The sequence below is a fragment of the Microcebus murinus genome, chromosome 18 (genome assembly GCF_040939455.1).
Source record: "Microcebus murinus isolate Inina chromosome 18, M.murinus_Inina_mat1.0, whole genome shotgun sequence".
NCBI classification, from domain to species: Eukaryota; Metazoa; Chordata; class Mammalia; order Primates; family Cheirogaleidae; genus Microcebus; species Microcebus murinus.
The window spans coordinates 14,362,473-14,377,691 of NC_134121.1; the positions used below are offsets into that span (position 1 = coordinate 14,362,473).

Consider the following 15,219-nt stretch of genomic DNA (forward strand, 5'->3'; position numbering starts at 1 on the left):
ATTGTCACCTTTTGTGGGGGCAGGGGACACAGTGCTACTGGCATCTAGTGACTAGAGGCCAAGGATGTTGCTAATCATCCCCAGTGCATGGGAGGGACATCAACCCCCAGCAGAGGGTTATCTGGCCTCAAATGTCAATAGTGCCAGGGTTGAGAAACCCTGATGTACACTTTTCTTAACCTATTTCCTGATCTACTGGGTTTTTTCACCCACTGGTTAGAAAGAGTATTGTCATTACCAAGAGCTCTATTTTAAAGTAGATTAATAGTGTACTTTTAAAAAAGGTTTATGGACAACTTAAGAAGCCAATTCTCAATAGGCATAAAGTCACCTATAAATATCAATAGGACCGTAATTTGCTTCTGAGATGTCATCCTCATGCTTTTACATAGCCGTGATCCATGTGTTATTTTCTGCCATAAGCCCAAGGAATTGGTGACATCTGAAGGCTAATGAGGGTGATTTCGCCATCCTCCCTGTGTTTCTTAGCATGGAGCAGAGGGAGTCAGGGACAGGAGGGGACATCACAGTCCAGTGGTTCACAAGCTTCAGCGAGCATCACCTGGAGGACCTGTGAAAACACAGACTGCTGGGCCCCACCCCTGGTTTCTGACTCAGGAGGGCTGGGGTGGGGCCTGAGGACATGCATGTCTCACAAAGTCCCAGCGATGCTGATTCTGCTGGCCCAGGGACTACACTTTGAGAACCACTGCTGTAGTTTTATTGGGAAAGATTTAATTTTTTTGGAAAGCTCTGAATGAATGGCCATTCCATCTCATGTCCAGGTGCCAAGCCACATAAGGGGGTTCTTGGATCCCTTGAGTTCAGCACACCATGATCCCAGGAGGGGACAGAAGCCAGGCAAGCTTCTTACTCATCCTCAGAGAGAATGGGCTTGCAGCAAGGTACGTTCTGCATGTGAATGTGTGTGTGTGTGTGTGTGCCCATGCCTGCACATGCCTGCACATGCCTTGTTTGCTTGGGCACAGCAATGTACCTTCAGAAGCAAACATGTATCTTTCAATCTGTTTGTAATCAAGTTCAATGTCGTATGGCAGTAAACAGTGCAATTATAGCTCTGATACGAGGCCCCACCAGGAACTCATTTAAATTGAAGGTTGCTTGTGAAAATAATTCTTAAGGCTCTTATTTCATGAAGAAAACAATATCTTTTTTAACCAAAATTCAACATATGTGCATTTTAAGTAATTATAAAATGCGGATATGCAAAAATAAGAAAAAATTCTTACCACACAAAAATTTCCATTAGCAAAGTTCTATCTATCCATATCCATATCCATCCATCCATCCATCCATCTCTATCCAAAGTGAGATCATCTTATCCATGTGTTTTGTACATGTGCTGTGTTTATGTTAATCTACCCTCCCATGGCAGTATCTTCTATCTCCTCTAATACTCAAGTCTATAATTCAGATTTTCCCCTTTGGCCCCCTTAACCTCTTTACAGAAAATGTGTACCAACCAAGATCCAATCCAAGTCCATTCTTGCATCTATTGAAGAGCTGTTATGTTCTTTGGCACTGATTTGCTATAGAGTCTGCTAAACACAAAGTGTCCCAAAATACTAGTGGTGTGTCTTTAGTGTCCCTTTGCTTGTTTCCTTATCCCCTGTGTTTCCTATATCTGGACATTAAATCTAAGAGTTTGACAGTAGCAAGTTAAGCATTTCTGGTTAGTCTGGCTCATAGGTGATGTTGGGAATTTTGTATCGTGTCTGTCACAAGACACTTAATATCTGCTTGACCTGCTACATGGTGATGTTGACACTGACCACTCGATTAAGGTGATGACCATCTGATGACTCCATGGTACTGTTTCATCTCCCCCTTGCTACCAGGAAGTCATCTGTGGCTTATTATTTTGGTAATACAAATTTCCAATTCCCCAGCAAGTATTTACTCAAAGTTTTAAAAAAATTTCATTTATAAACAGATTTGTTGAAGTATGATTATCCTACAATAAACTTCACATGTTTAATGTGTACAATTGGATATATTTTTATCTATCTCCATGAAAGTACCATCACCATAATGAAAATAAACATTATTGTCACCCCCCAAATTTCCTCATATCTGTTTGTAATTTCTCCTTCTTCCCTAGCAATCACTGATTTGTTTCCTGTCTCTATGCCACTATAGATTAGTTTGCATTTTCTAGAATTTCATATAAATGGAATCATACAAGATGTACTTTTTCTTGTCTTGCTTCCCTCATTCAGTATAATTTTTTTGAGATTCATTCACATCGTTGCATGCATCAATGGCTCATTCCTTTTTGTGTCGGGTAGTATTCAATTGTATGGATATACCACACTTTGTTTACCCATTCATCTGCTCATGGACATTTGGGTGGTTTCTGTTTTTTGGCTCTTACAAATAAAGCTGCTATAAATATTTGTATGCAAGTCTTTGTGTGGGCATATGGTCTCCCTTCTCTTGGGTAAACGTGTAGGTGTGGGATGGCTCAGTCCTGCAGTAGGTGCGTTGAGAAATTGTCAAACTGTTTTCCAAAACAGTTCTAGTGGTTTACGTTCCCACCAGTACTGTATGAGAATTCCAGCTGCTCCCTACCTTTACCATCAGTCTTTTAAATTTTACCTATTCCAGTTGGTGTCTGGTGGTGCATCACCTTGGTTTCGATTTAATTTCCTGGTTGACTGAAGATGTTAAACTTCTTTCAGTGTGTTCATTTGATATCCCTCCTCTTTTTTTTTTTTTTAGACAAAGTCTCACTGTTGCCCGGGATAGAGTGCCATGGAATCAGCCTAGCTCACAGCAACCTCAAACTCCTGGGCTCAAGCAATCCTCCTGCCTCAGCCTCCCGAGTAGCTGGGACTACAGGCATGCACCACCATGCCTGGCTAATTTTTTCTCTATATAGTTTTAGTTGGCCAATTAATTTCTTTCTATTTACAGTAGAGACGGGGGTCTTACCCTTGCTCAGGCTGGTTTCCATCTGATCTTGAGCAATCCACCCGCCTCGGTCTCCCAGAGTGTGATATCTCTCTTCTTTAAGTGAAACAGCTGTTCAAATCTTTTGCCTATTTTTGAATTGGGTTGTTTTGTTATTGAGTTTCGAGAGTTTGTTATATATTTTGAATGGAAGTTCTTCCTCAGATATGCGATTTGGAAATATTTCCTGCCAGTCTGTAGCTTGTCTCTTCATTCTGTTTAGCAGTGAGACCACTAGCTAGAAGAGGCCCGGGGGTCAATAGAAAAGACCCTTGTTTTGCAGATGAGAAAAACTGAGTGCCAGAAAGTTCAGGGCTGCAGTGTGGCTTGGTAGTCACATTTCGGGTAGGACTCAGCCCCTGGTTCCAGAACCGGGGTGCTTTTTGTCAGACTTAGGATGCCAGGATGTCAGACTTGAGCTTCATCCATAAAATATTTTAACTTCTGCTTGCTGTAACTTAAGTTATATTGAAAGCAACCCAGGATTAGTCAAGCAGAGAAAGAAAAGTGTAATATTCAGTCAAACTAGTTATTTATCATCGTGGAGACCCAAAGATGCATTATTAAATTCTGTCTTCCTTCCCCAGACTCTTTTAAAATAGTTTACTGATTGGATTCAAGCTAGCATTCTATGTAAACAGGTAGACTAATTGACTCAGCTCTCTTGAGAATTTTAGTTGCCTAGAACGGCTCACTCTAAACACTATTCTGTGGTTATTCTCAGATAGCCCCCAAGAAGAAAGGAAACAGAACTCCTGTTCTCACGCACGACCTGGTCCGGTTCGGCTCGAGGACAATTGTGGGGGCCAAGAGGGCAGCGGATGTTTCTGACCCGTGAGTAGATTGGGTGCCACAGAAGTGTGGGGACATGGGGGAGCTTGGCAGACACATCCTGGGACCTGGGATGTCACATATCTAAAGAACTGTAAGGGTAGAAGAGCCTTCAGAATGTCGCTTGTCCAGTGCAGGCCATCTCACAGCTGTGAAAAGGGCGTGGTGACTTGACTTGCCCACAGTCACCCAGCGATGGATGACACAAGACTCAGTTGGAGATGACTATGTAGGACTGTACAGGCACTAGGAGACTGAAACTGAGGGGCAACCATTCTGGAACAGAAAGAAAAAGAAAGGTAATGTTGAGTGATTAAAAAAAAAAAAAAAAAAGGAGAGTTTATTATCTTGGTCATGGCCCCGGTAACTAGTGGCATCAAGTAAGGACAGATAAATCCCATAGGGGTCTTGCCATTTTGCTTTCCATGTCTGTCTTGCTTGTATCCATGGCTTCACGGAGGCAGAGATGGCCTCTTTATCAGTTTTGCAGACTTTTTTTTTTCTTTAACAATTATGAATTGAAATCATCTCAAAGGCGAACTGTGACATGGATAAGTGTATTCAGTCTTAGTTCAGGTTAAAAAGTCAAATCACATAAACTCAGTTTTGTACGGGCAGAAACATGGTTGCACAGTCTGGAGCAGTCAACCCCCACGTGGAGTGAGCCCGGAGTTCTCGGAGCCTGGTTTTAAGAGGAACATTATTAGTAAATCGTGACCATACCCACAAGGCGGGTGGACAGGTGGGCTGGAGACCGTCCTGTACAGGGGAGGGTTGAGGAAGGAGGGAATTTTAAATGACAGCTGGTGAAGAGACTCAGGAATGGGGATGGTAGTGTTCAGCTACTGCAGGGAAACCCGGCTAGAAGGGCGATTCCATTTCTCTTGAGTTGCTTCTGGTGATTAGACCAGAACCGAGGGGAAGAAGGAGACTTGAAGGCAGATCTTGACTTCTTGAAAGGACATCCCTTCTACTAGTCTCCACTGTCAGGAGTTGCACAGGCCGCCTCACCGAGAAGAGGCCTGGGATGTCATCTGGGGTTCCCTGCATTTGTAAGAAGTTGGGCTTGAAGACCTGGAAAAGCTCCTAGCTGTGCTAAGATTCAATGTCTGTACCTTCTTCCGTCTCCCTTTCATTCTCATTTTCCTCTTTCTCTTTTCCTGGTGCATTACCCGATGTATGCGTGCACAGAGGATGTCCAAGACCGTGCGTCGGACAGATCTTACTTTCTCTCTTTAGGTGCCCTTTGGGGAAATATTGTTATATATCACTTCTAAAGGGGTCAAGTGAAAACTAAGGCTTTTTGGCTTAATGAGGTTTCCCTACTGTGTCAGTCAGGGTTCTCTAGAGAAACAGAACCTAGAGAGAGAGAGAGAGAGAGAGAGAGAGTGTGTGTGTGTGTGTGTGTGTGTGTGAAGAGACTCATTTTAAGGAATCAGCTCGCATGACTGTGGAGGCTTAGCATGTCCATGTCTAACGGGGGAGACTGGCAGGCTGGAGACTCAGGAAAGAGTAGAAGTTTGGGTCCAAAGATAGTCTGCCAAAACACCAGGAAGAGCTGGCATTGCAGACAAAGTCCACGGCTGTCTGCTGGAGAAAGCCCTCTCGCTCAGAGGAGGTCAGCCCTTCAACTGATAAGATGCGGCCCACCCACACTTTGGAGGGCAACCCTCTTTACTCAAAGTCCACTGATTTAAATGTAAATCTCTCCAAAAACACTCTCATAGAAACATCCAGAGTGATGTTCGATCAGATATCTGGGCACCATGGCCCGGTCTAGTGGACATATAAAATTAACTGTCCCATCCACATGGAGCTCTCTGTGTCTTTCCCTGGAATACTTTTTGGCAGGAGTTTTATAGAAGCAAACACCCACCTTCACTGTTATCCTAATAATGTCGCCTGTTGTATTAATACTTTACAAACATCATGCGTTAATCTCTGCATCAGTATCCGGGAAGCAAGAACTAGCATTACCTTCATTTTATAGATGAGGAGACGGAAGTTCGGGGAGGCCAGGTGACCTGGCCAGGGTTGCTCTGCATATAGGAGACTGAGTCCAGGACCAGTTTTGCTGTCTCTGAAGCAGCTTACCTTAATCACTTGAGCGTCTCTGGGTGGCTCGAGAAAACCACAGGCTTAGAAAGGATCTTCAGCCTCTACTGGGCCTCACATCGTGTCAGACATTGTGAGTTCTAACAGTCTTCCCTGTTCTTTGTCTAGGGAGGAGTCAGCTGGAGTCTTGTACCAGAAAAGGGTGAGTGACAATCCCGAGTGTGTAAGACTTGCTAACCTTCAACCTGCTGCTCTCTGTCCGGGAAAAAGATTGTAAGTAAGGACAGCCCTGACTATAACATAACTTTGAGCTGACCTTATTTCTCGTGAACAGTGAAAGGAAGTAAAAGGAAAGGTCTGTAGTCACAGTGGAAAATCTCAAATCTCATGTTCCTCCTTAGGTGACTGTGAACAGCCATCTTTACTAAAGGAAATGGCATATTTCAGTGATCTCATGCATGTTTTCACACTTGAGCATCTCTGAAATTGGGATGTTTATCACAGTTGATGGTATCTTAGCATTGCATCATAGTTTACATGGAAACTATGTATTTTTTTTCCTTAAAAGTGTGGCAAAAAATAATCAATGGCACCTTAGGTTTAATGGACATAGCAGTTGAGTCATGTGAGGATTGGGTCCTATTGACTGCTGCCTACAACAGTTACTCATTAGTTAAACTTAGGGCTCGTTTTTTAAAATTTAAGAATTACCATGCTGTAAAATTAACTTGTGTGTGTATGTGTTTGTGTATGTGTGTACTTCTGTGAATTTTAACCATATATGGATTCATGTAATAATGACCATAATTAGGACACAGAACAATTCCATCACCCCTCAAGCTCCCTCTGTGGTTCTTCACCCCAAAATGCCCCCTAGCCCCCGGTGATCACCGATCACTTCTCCCCAGTTTTGTGTGAGAAAACCACATCCGTGGAATCATGCAATAGGTAACCTTTTCAGACTGACTGATGGGGAGCGGCTGTAAATACAGATGAAGCTGCACTTGCTCACCTGCTGCTCACCTCCTGCTGTGCAGCCCAGTTCCTAACGGGCCATGGATTGGTACTGGCCTGTGGCCCAGGGGTTGGGGACCACAGCTCTAGGGTCTAGGATTGCAAGATGAGAGATTAGATAAAGAATTTTACTTTTCCCTTTGTAACCTTCTGTTGTGCTTATTTTTTCCCCTGTTTTGATATATCACCTTTATAAAACGATACTTTAAAGGGATTTTCAGCATGCCAACTATAATAAAAGAAAAAAGTGGACCTTTCTATGTATGCATGTGATGAAGATGGCCAAGAAATACTCCTAAGAGGAAAAGCGAGTCATGGGACAGTATGGTACAGTATGATGCTTTCGAAAAACAAAAGACTGGAAAGCTATATACCAATTGACTTGGCAGCATTTTTTTTCTCTTAATAGTTTGCCCACGGAACAGAATTGTGATAGGGGGTTGAGATTTCATTTTTAGTATTATACTTTCTTGACTATAAAGTGCAATAAAGAAAATAGAAAACTGCTTATAAAGAGCAATAAAGAAATAGGAATATTGGTTATAAAATAGCGATAAAATTTATGGACACACTTCTGTAGACACTTTGGGCGCTGAGAAGACAGTCATGCTCCTTGGGGAAACCTTTGAGATCACAACCTGAGCCTTATTTTATTTATCTTTGCAACATCTGTACCATCTGGCACAGGGCAGGTACTCACTCAGTGGGATTTAAAATAAATGAGTACATAATGAATGTTGTTTTTAGGAAAGTTTCAAGTTAGTGTCATCATTGTTTTGGCTTAGTGCTTTCTAATTTCCTTTAGGTCTTTTTTTTTTTTTATTAATCCATGTGATTAATTTCTCCCAGAATCAGACTTAAAAGACCCCAAAGCCAAGAGTTGGGATTCAGTGGATGCTCGAGGCTGTCTGTCCCCATCATTGGTTCATTTGCTTAGGGCTGTCTCTCTCATCTTTATTTGCATGGCCCCCCATTTGACTTGTGTGGTCACGAGTAGCTTCCCACTTGCCAGGTGTAAAAGAATGACGCTCTGCTGTTGAAGGCTTGGGGCCTGAGCTCTTGTCATCCTTGCACTTTTTACCTTCAGGTACTCAAAGCATTTCATTTATCCCCAAAGCAAATGCTGCAAAACAAGTACCGGTGGTCCCCAACTTAGATGGTTCGACTTAACAATTTTTCAACCTTGTGAAGGTGCACAAGCGATTTGCATTCCGTAGAAACTGTACTTTGAGTCTGCATACCGCCATTCTGTTTTCTACTTTCAATGCAGTATTCAATAAGTTATGTAAAGTATTCACAACTTTGTTATAAAATAGGCTTTGTGTTAGAGAATTCTGCCCATCTGTAGCTTATGTAAATGTTTAAGGAGGCTAAGCTAAGCTATGATGTTCCAGAGATGTGTATTAAGTGCATTTTTTTCAGACTTAGAATATTTTCAATGTATGAAGGGTTTATGAGGACATAACCCCATCACAGGTCAAGGAGCATCTGTGCTAGCCTCATCACCATTTTACTGTTACTTTAGAAAGCCACACAGTGTGTCCAACATCACACAACCAGTCAGTTGTGGAGACGGGACTCTGGGCAGCTCTGTCTTGATCACTGTCCCATAAGCCTGTGTAATTTAGGGACGAATGAGAGGATTCAGACTTGAGCTAACCCTACTGATCCTCTTTTGGATTCCGCCCTATCTATCCAAGGGACCTAAGGGCTTTCCGATCGTCCTCCTCGTCCAGGAGGCACAGCTGCTGTGCCCTTCCGAGAGCGAACACAACAGCTGCCCACGTCTGCGCTGTAAACAAGGCTGCTGTCTTTTTCTTGACTTGTAAAAATCATAAAATATATCGTAAATCTGAAAGTGTGAGTCATGCATGCAAAATGGTTTAAAGAATAATAAAACATCACTTATGAACTCAACCACTAACTCAACCACTAAGCCTATGAAACACCAGCTTTGTCAGTACGTATGCAGCCCCTGTCTCTTCTTGGCCACCTCTGCACTCCTGACCACTACACAGGTAACCGCTGTGTTGACTCTTTTCAATCCTTAATCCTCCCTTGCTTTTTCTTTAGAGTTGCATCACATATCTGTCTATGCTTAAGTAGTATATTCGTTAAGTTTGCTTATGTTTGAACTTTAAATCCTTTAAATATGCTTTGGTCTGTCTGTATGTTTTTGTTTTGTTTTGTTTTGTTTTGTTTTTGAGATGAAGTCTTGCTCTGTTGCCTGCCCGAGCTGGAGTGCAGTGGCGTCATCCTAGCGCACTACAGCATGACACCCTCGAACTCCAGGACTCAAGCCATCCTCGGGCCTCAGCCTCCTCCCAAATGGCTGGGGCTATAGGCATGTGCCACCGTACCTGGCCTCTCTGTATCTTTAATTCTGCAAGTTTTAATTTAAGGCCATTTTTTTGAATCTAGAATTGTTAATTTGTCCTCCATCCTATGTGAAGAACTATATCTAAGCTGGAAATAATTTTCTGTTTGATTAAATTATCTTTTTCCATCATTGCGGTCTGTTGTTACATTTCACATCACTTCTACAAAACCTTAGATGACTAGGTAAACTTGGGTGTGAAACTCAATTCAATTTGATTAGAATTAAAGAATAATAATTTAATTCCATATAAACAACCATACCTCACTGCAAAAAAAAAAAAAAAAAAGGAATGACCCAAAGACTTACACCCAAGGATGTAGATTGACTTATTTGATTCAGGTGAACAAAGACTACCTTGCTATCCTGCTTCAAACTCAGTGTATCCCAAACTTCTGCATTTTCTACATGGTTGACCCTCTCATCTTCCCCGTAAAACCTCCTAGTCATCTTTGACCTCTGTTTCTGGCTCCTCACTCAGCTGCCATCTCTTGCTATTAATACTTCCACATTCCCCACTTCGCTTTCATCTGTCCCTGTCCTTTGCTCTGCTCGGCCGTCCCTGTCAACCACCTGGATCATTGACCGGCCTCTTCACCCATCTCCCAACTCAGCCGCGCTGACTGCCCTTGCACGGGTGGCCATTTCCTTGACTGTGCGTGGCCTCCTCTCCTTCACCCCTTTCCTGGAGGTGCAGTCTCCCCACGTGACTTGGAAGAGGACAGCCTGAGAGGTGATTGGACCAGGGGTGGACCTTTGATTCAAGCTGGGCCGGTTTTTCTTTCCCAGAAATGTGGACTGGAACGTGGGTTGCTGGGTGGCGGGGAGCGTGTGGCAGACTGAGCCAGCTTGCCCCGGGGAATCGAACTCCAGGATTCCACAGATCTCCGATCAGACTTGACGTCTCATCAAGTCGAGCCTGGGAGCAGAAATCCCAGGTAAACAGAGAGTGGCAGCTGCAGAGAGGAAAGTAGGGCAGGCAGACAGGGAGAAAAACAGACAGGAGAGGGATGGCCCCCAAATATTCCAACTTCCAAGAACCCGGATGTTTTATTTTTTGAGTTATCTCCCTTTATTCTCTTAATAAACTCCCTTTTAACATGAATGAATTTGTATACATTTCAATCTCTTACAAACTACTAATCCACAATATGCTGCCCATTGACCTCAAATGGTGCCACCTCCAAAACATCTTTGGTCTTAGTTGAGGTTTTCCCGGAAGCAGAACCTGACACAAAAACTGGGACAGGGAAGACCAGGGTGACCAGCTGGGACCAAACCTGTTGCAGACCTGGTGAGGAACCAGAAAGAATGCGCCTGAGATTTGTCCCTCCAAAAGGTGAGAGCTTGGGGCACTGTCCACCAAGTCCTGTCCCCGGTTGAGGGTTGCCCCTGGGGACATTAACTTTCTCCAATGCTGGACTGCACCTGCGTGGGCTGAAGGAACGCAGGCGCTGTGGCGAAAGCCCCAAGATGGAAAAGTGGAAAGAGGAGGAGGGACGCTGTCAGGATGCACAGAACCTTCCTCCATGGCCACAGCTGAAAGTGGGAAGGAGCAGGGAGTCATGCCAGGGGGCATCACAAGTGCCTGCTAAGTCTCCCAGATTTTTCGATTGTTTATATACCTGGATGTTCCCCTTGGTGCCAATGGAGCACTATCTAGTCCAGACCAAACTCCACCCCAGCTCAGCCTTCTGAGGGAAGCTCCTTCACTTATTTTTGTAACTAATGTAACCCCAAGCAACCTAGAGCTTCTCCAATACCACTCCTGACCCGACCCTACATTGGGAAACCTCACCCTGTCCTAACACAGAAACGCCTGGCAGGTTCTAGATCTTCTGTCTGTGAGTGACTCAGCCATCTCCACTTACAAGTCCCAGCTCTGCGACTTTGGCTACCAGCTTCCTAAGCCTCTGTTTTCCTCCTTGGTAGAAATGGAAATAGCATTTATCTTAGAGGCTTGCTGGGAGCGTTGCATCGGGTGAGGAGCGAAAGACCCTAGTAAGGTAGCAAGTGGGTTTTGTAAATGCTCAGTGTGTGTTTGTTCTCTTGCCTTCTCTTAAACATTTTAAGAGAAAAGTTATTTTTTACCTGCAAAATCTGTGTCCTCCCTCTCTTCTTGGAAGAGCACCTCTGTTTTCTCTTGGGAAACCACCCGTCCCCACTCTGCCCGTGTTCAGATGTGGCTGCCCCACACCTCCTGCCCTAGAATAGGCACCTGGCCCTGGCAGTCAGACACGTGTAGGTGGCATCGAGATGGCCACATACTCAATGGGTGTCAGCACTTTCGTTTGAACTATTAGGAAAGAGGAATGTCTTCTCGCAGCCGGAACATGCACCTGGAGCCTTTTGTGTCCCCCTTGTCACGCTGACGGAAGAGCTTGCTGAGAGCGAAGCCCACACAGAGGATGTGTTGCCGAGAGGTGGCAAAAAAAAGACTGGATCCTGGTGGCACCATTTGGACACTCGACTCTAAGACTGGAACAAGCCTTTCCAGTCTCTTGGGTGAATACAGCTTTGAGTTGGGTTCTGGTTGCTCGTAGCCCCAAAAGTCATAAGTGAGGTAGCATCTGACCTCCTAGACACCCACATGGTCAGCCCCAGGATGACCCAGGGTCCACTTTGTCTGGCTCATGGTGTGTCTCCACCAAACTGCAGATTCCCTCTCATGAGGGACCCCGTGTGAGAACAGACCACCCACTTCCAGGAAGGGCGAGGGGGACAAGGCTGGCCACTGGTGGGTCCCCCTTGGCTGGGAAGACCATGTCTTGCTGATTGTTGGTGTCGCCCCCTGACCTGGGGGAGTCCACCCTGCTGCACAGGCCTGGCCCACCACTTATCTCACCTGTCCTCTTCCAGGGAACCAGGCTCTCAGGGTTTCTGACCCTTTTTCTATAGAAAACTTTCTTGTCCCGTGAGCCCTACCCTTGCACCGAGTCTCCTGCTGATGTGTAGTCAGACACATGTCACTGAACAGATTGGCTTGGAATATTCTGGAACTACTAGTTGAACCCTAGAGGGGTTCCATTTTGGTGCCTGAAATTCCCACTAGCAATTCCAGAACAAGCAGGGCCCATAAATGAGGAGCTGTTAGCTCTCCAATGACTTACAGAGCCAGTCGTGTCCATGGGCTCAGTTAGAGCCCGTGAAGGAAGCTCGTGTCTCCGTGAAGGACTGGCTTGTTTCCTCTGGTTCCTCAACTTCCCCGAGGGAGTCTCACACATTTCTCCCGGGCGTTAGCTGTGTCAGTCGAGGTCCAGGCTGGGGACAGATGGAGTGTATTAGTTTCCTGGGGCTTCCGTAACAAATTGCCACAAAGTGGGTGGCTTGGAACAACAGAAATTTATTGTCGTCACAGTCCTAGAGGCCACTTTGGATTAGGGGTGCACCTGTTCCAGCATGACCCCATGTTGACTGGTTACATCTACAAGGCCCCCATTTCCAGGCAAGGTCACATTCTAACGTGCCGGGGTTAGGACATCGACATGCCTTTTATGGGAGGGACACAATTTAATCTATACGGCGAGGTAATCAGAGAGTTTAATAAGGGGACTAGTGACAGACGTGTGGGCAGGGTTAAGGGAAACCAATAGGGGATGAAGAAACACTCAAGGAGGGGCCATTGACACCCCTAGGCCCAAAGGGGCGAAGGGAGGGAGTGTAGCCCGAGGGGACACCTGTCTGATGGGAACAGTGGCCTTCAGTGGCCAGTCGCAGCCTGGCAGGGAGAAAGCTGGAGGATGAGCCACTGCAGCCTGGTTCTCTTCCTGCCAGCCACCCCCAGTGGACGAGCCCGGTCGGTAGCCCCCATGGCGGCAGTCCCCAACTCCAGCCTCCTGGAGCACTGGGACGGGGCAGCCGTGGCTACCCCCAGCCTTGTGTCTTTCTATGTGCGGCCTTCATTGGTGTGGTCTTCTTGCAGCCACACTGGGTGGCCCCGGAGGCTCCAAGCTGTGTGCTTGCTGTAAAGATTCTGGTCTCCAGAAATGCCCAGATGTGAACAGTGGTTGTCAGGGGATGCGATTGTTTCTTCTACTTCCTCATGCTTTCCCACTTTTTCCAATTTACAAAATCTTGTCGATAATGGGGGGCGGGGAGAAAACCCCCTCCATGTGTCCCGACTTGGAGTGCGAGGGCTGCTCCAAGCTCTGGAATGCGTCCTCCTGTGCCCCAGGGGCTGCCCAGAGGGGCCCCATCTCACAGCGCGCGACCCGCCTCCGCTTTCTCGTCTGTAAAATGGACTTGTCGGCCCTTCCAGTGAGTTCGGGCGACGTGAAGGCCGAGTGGGATCTGGGCACGCGGCGACCGCTCACGCACGGGCGGCCGTGGGCGCGATTACGCGGCGCTCGCGGCTGTGCCCGCCGGCCAGGAAACGGCGTGGGCCGCAGCGCCACCTGGTGGTCACTGCTCACATCGCACGACACGTCTTTCACCCCCGCGTTTCAACGCCGGGGCTGTGGGGTTCCATTCGCCAGGCCGGGGAGTCACCCCACCCCAAAGAGCGGCGGGGCTGCGAGGACACAGGGACATCTAAACGCAAGAGGGAGCATTCAGTCAGACGGAGACCAAAGCCCACGGACGACGGGAAACTTACCCACGGGGGCGTGGGGCGCCTGTCGTTTAGACTTGCCAGGTCCGCCCGCAAGTCCCTGACCTCCTTCTGCTCTGGGGCGCCCGCGGCCAGCGGGCAGGGGACAGGGGAGCAGACCCACTTACACCCAAAAGCCCTTCCTCCTGGCCTGTCGCTCCACGTGGCTTCTTTTGGGAAATCCCAGGTGTCTACCATCTTCCTCCCACCTGGGAGCCCTCACTCTCCCCAAATGTGACCCTCAGCGCCAGCGTGGGCGCTTCCAGACACACTCCCTTCCAGCCCCCCTGCATGTCCCAAAGGGCCAGCTCTTGGCCAAAACTCGTCCCGACCATGTAGAGCCCTAAAGGGGGCCCGTCAGGACCCTGCAACCTGGGTCTGGGTCGTGGCCAAGCGCTACCTGGAGCCCAGCCCTGGCGGTTCCAGGACTGGCTGCCTGTGGCCCTCGCTCCAGCCCCTCCTGTCCCAGAGCTGCCATCCCTATTCTCTGGCCGCCAGTCAAGTCTCAGCTACTTTCCTGCTGTTACTGGGGACCTGAAGCCCCCCACCCCCTCCCCTTGCTGGCTCTGGCCTGAGCACCCCCAGGGTATCCCACCCCTGAACAGCAACCTCGCAAAACAGAGTTCCCTCGCTGACTCCGGCCTGCCTTGCCTTTTCTGCACAGCTGACCCTCCTGGACCCTTGTTCGCTGCAGGAGCAGGTCACCAGCTTGTCCCGGGCAGGCTGGGCTTTAGGGTAATCACGTGATCCTGGGCATTTCGATTTTTAAATTAAGATTTATGTAGGTGCCTATGTGTGTCTTATATATGTTAATTTCTTAAAGTGACTTAGGTTCAGGGAAGAAATTTTTGCCCTCGTTCATCTATAAATATTAGAAAAGTTTGAATCAACAGTGACAATATTAGAGCAAAAAAGGTACCCTACATTTGCCAAGGGCTCAAGAATCATATACTATTTTTTTTTTGAGACAGAGTCTCGCTTTGTTGCCCATCTAGAGTGAGTGCCATCATATACTGTTTATATAAGAAAAAGGAGACTAAAGTGCCCACCTGTAATGTGGATGGCAGTTTTAAACGTGTTGTTTTGAGAATGTAAGAAAAGGTCTCCATGAGATGGGTACCCTGGGACAGAGGTTCTCAAGTTTGTTAGACTCAACTGAGAATCTTAAAATCCAGCTCAGCTGGGCCAGGGCCTCCCTCAGTCCTATGAAGTCCCCAGGGGAGGGGCTGATTCTGTCCCCGAGCCAACTCTGGAGCTGCTAGCCACATGTGGCTATTTAAGTCTAAATTAATTACAATTAAATAAAAAGTTCCATTTCTCAGACACGGGGGGGGGGCACACTTCAAGGGCTCAGTAGCCACCCGTGGCTAGCGGCTGCCAC

General features: G+C 46.7%; 1 protein-coding gene across 1 annotated transcript in view; it reads right to left on the reverse strand.

The window, feature by feature from the left end:
• The window catches only part of STX8 (syntaxin 8), a 467,623-nt gene that overhangs the window by 380,564 nt on the left and 71,840 nt on the right, over window positions 1–15,219 (reverse strand). The window lies entirely within an intron of this gene.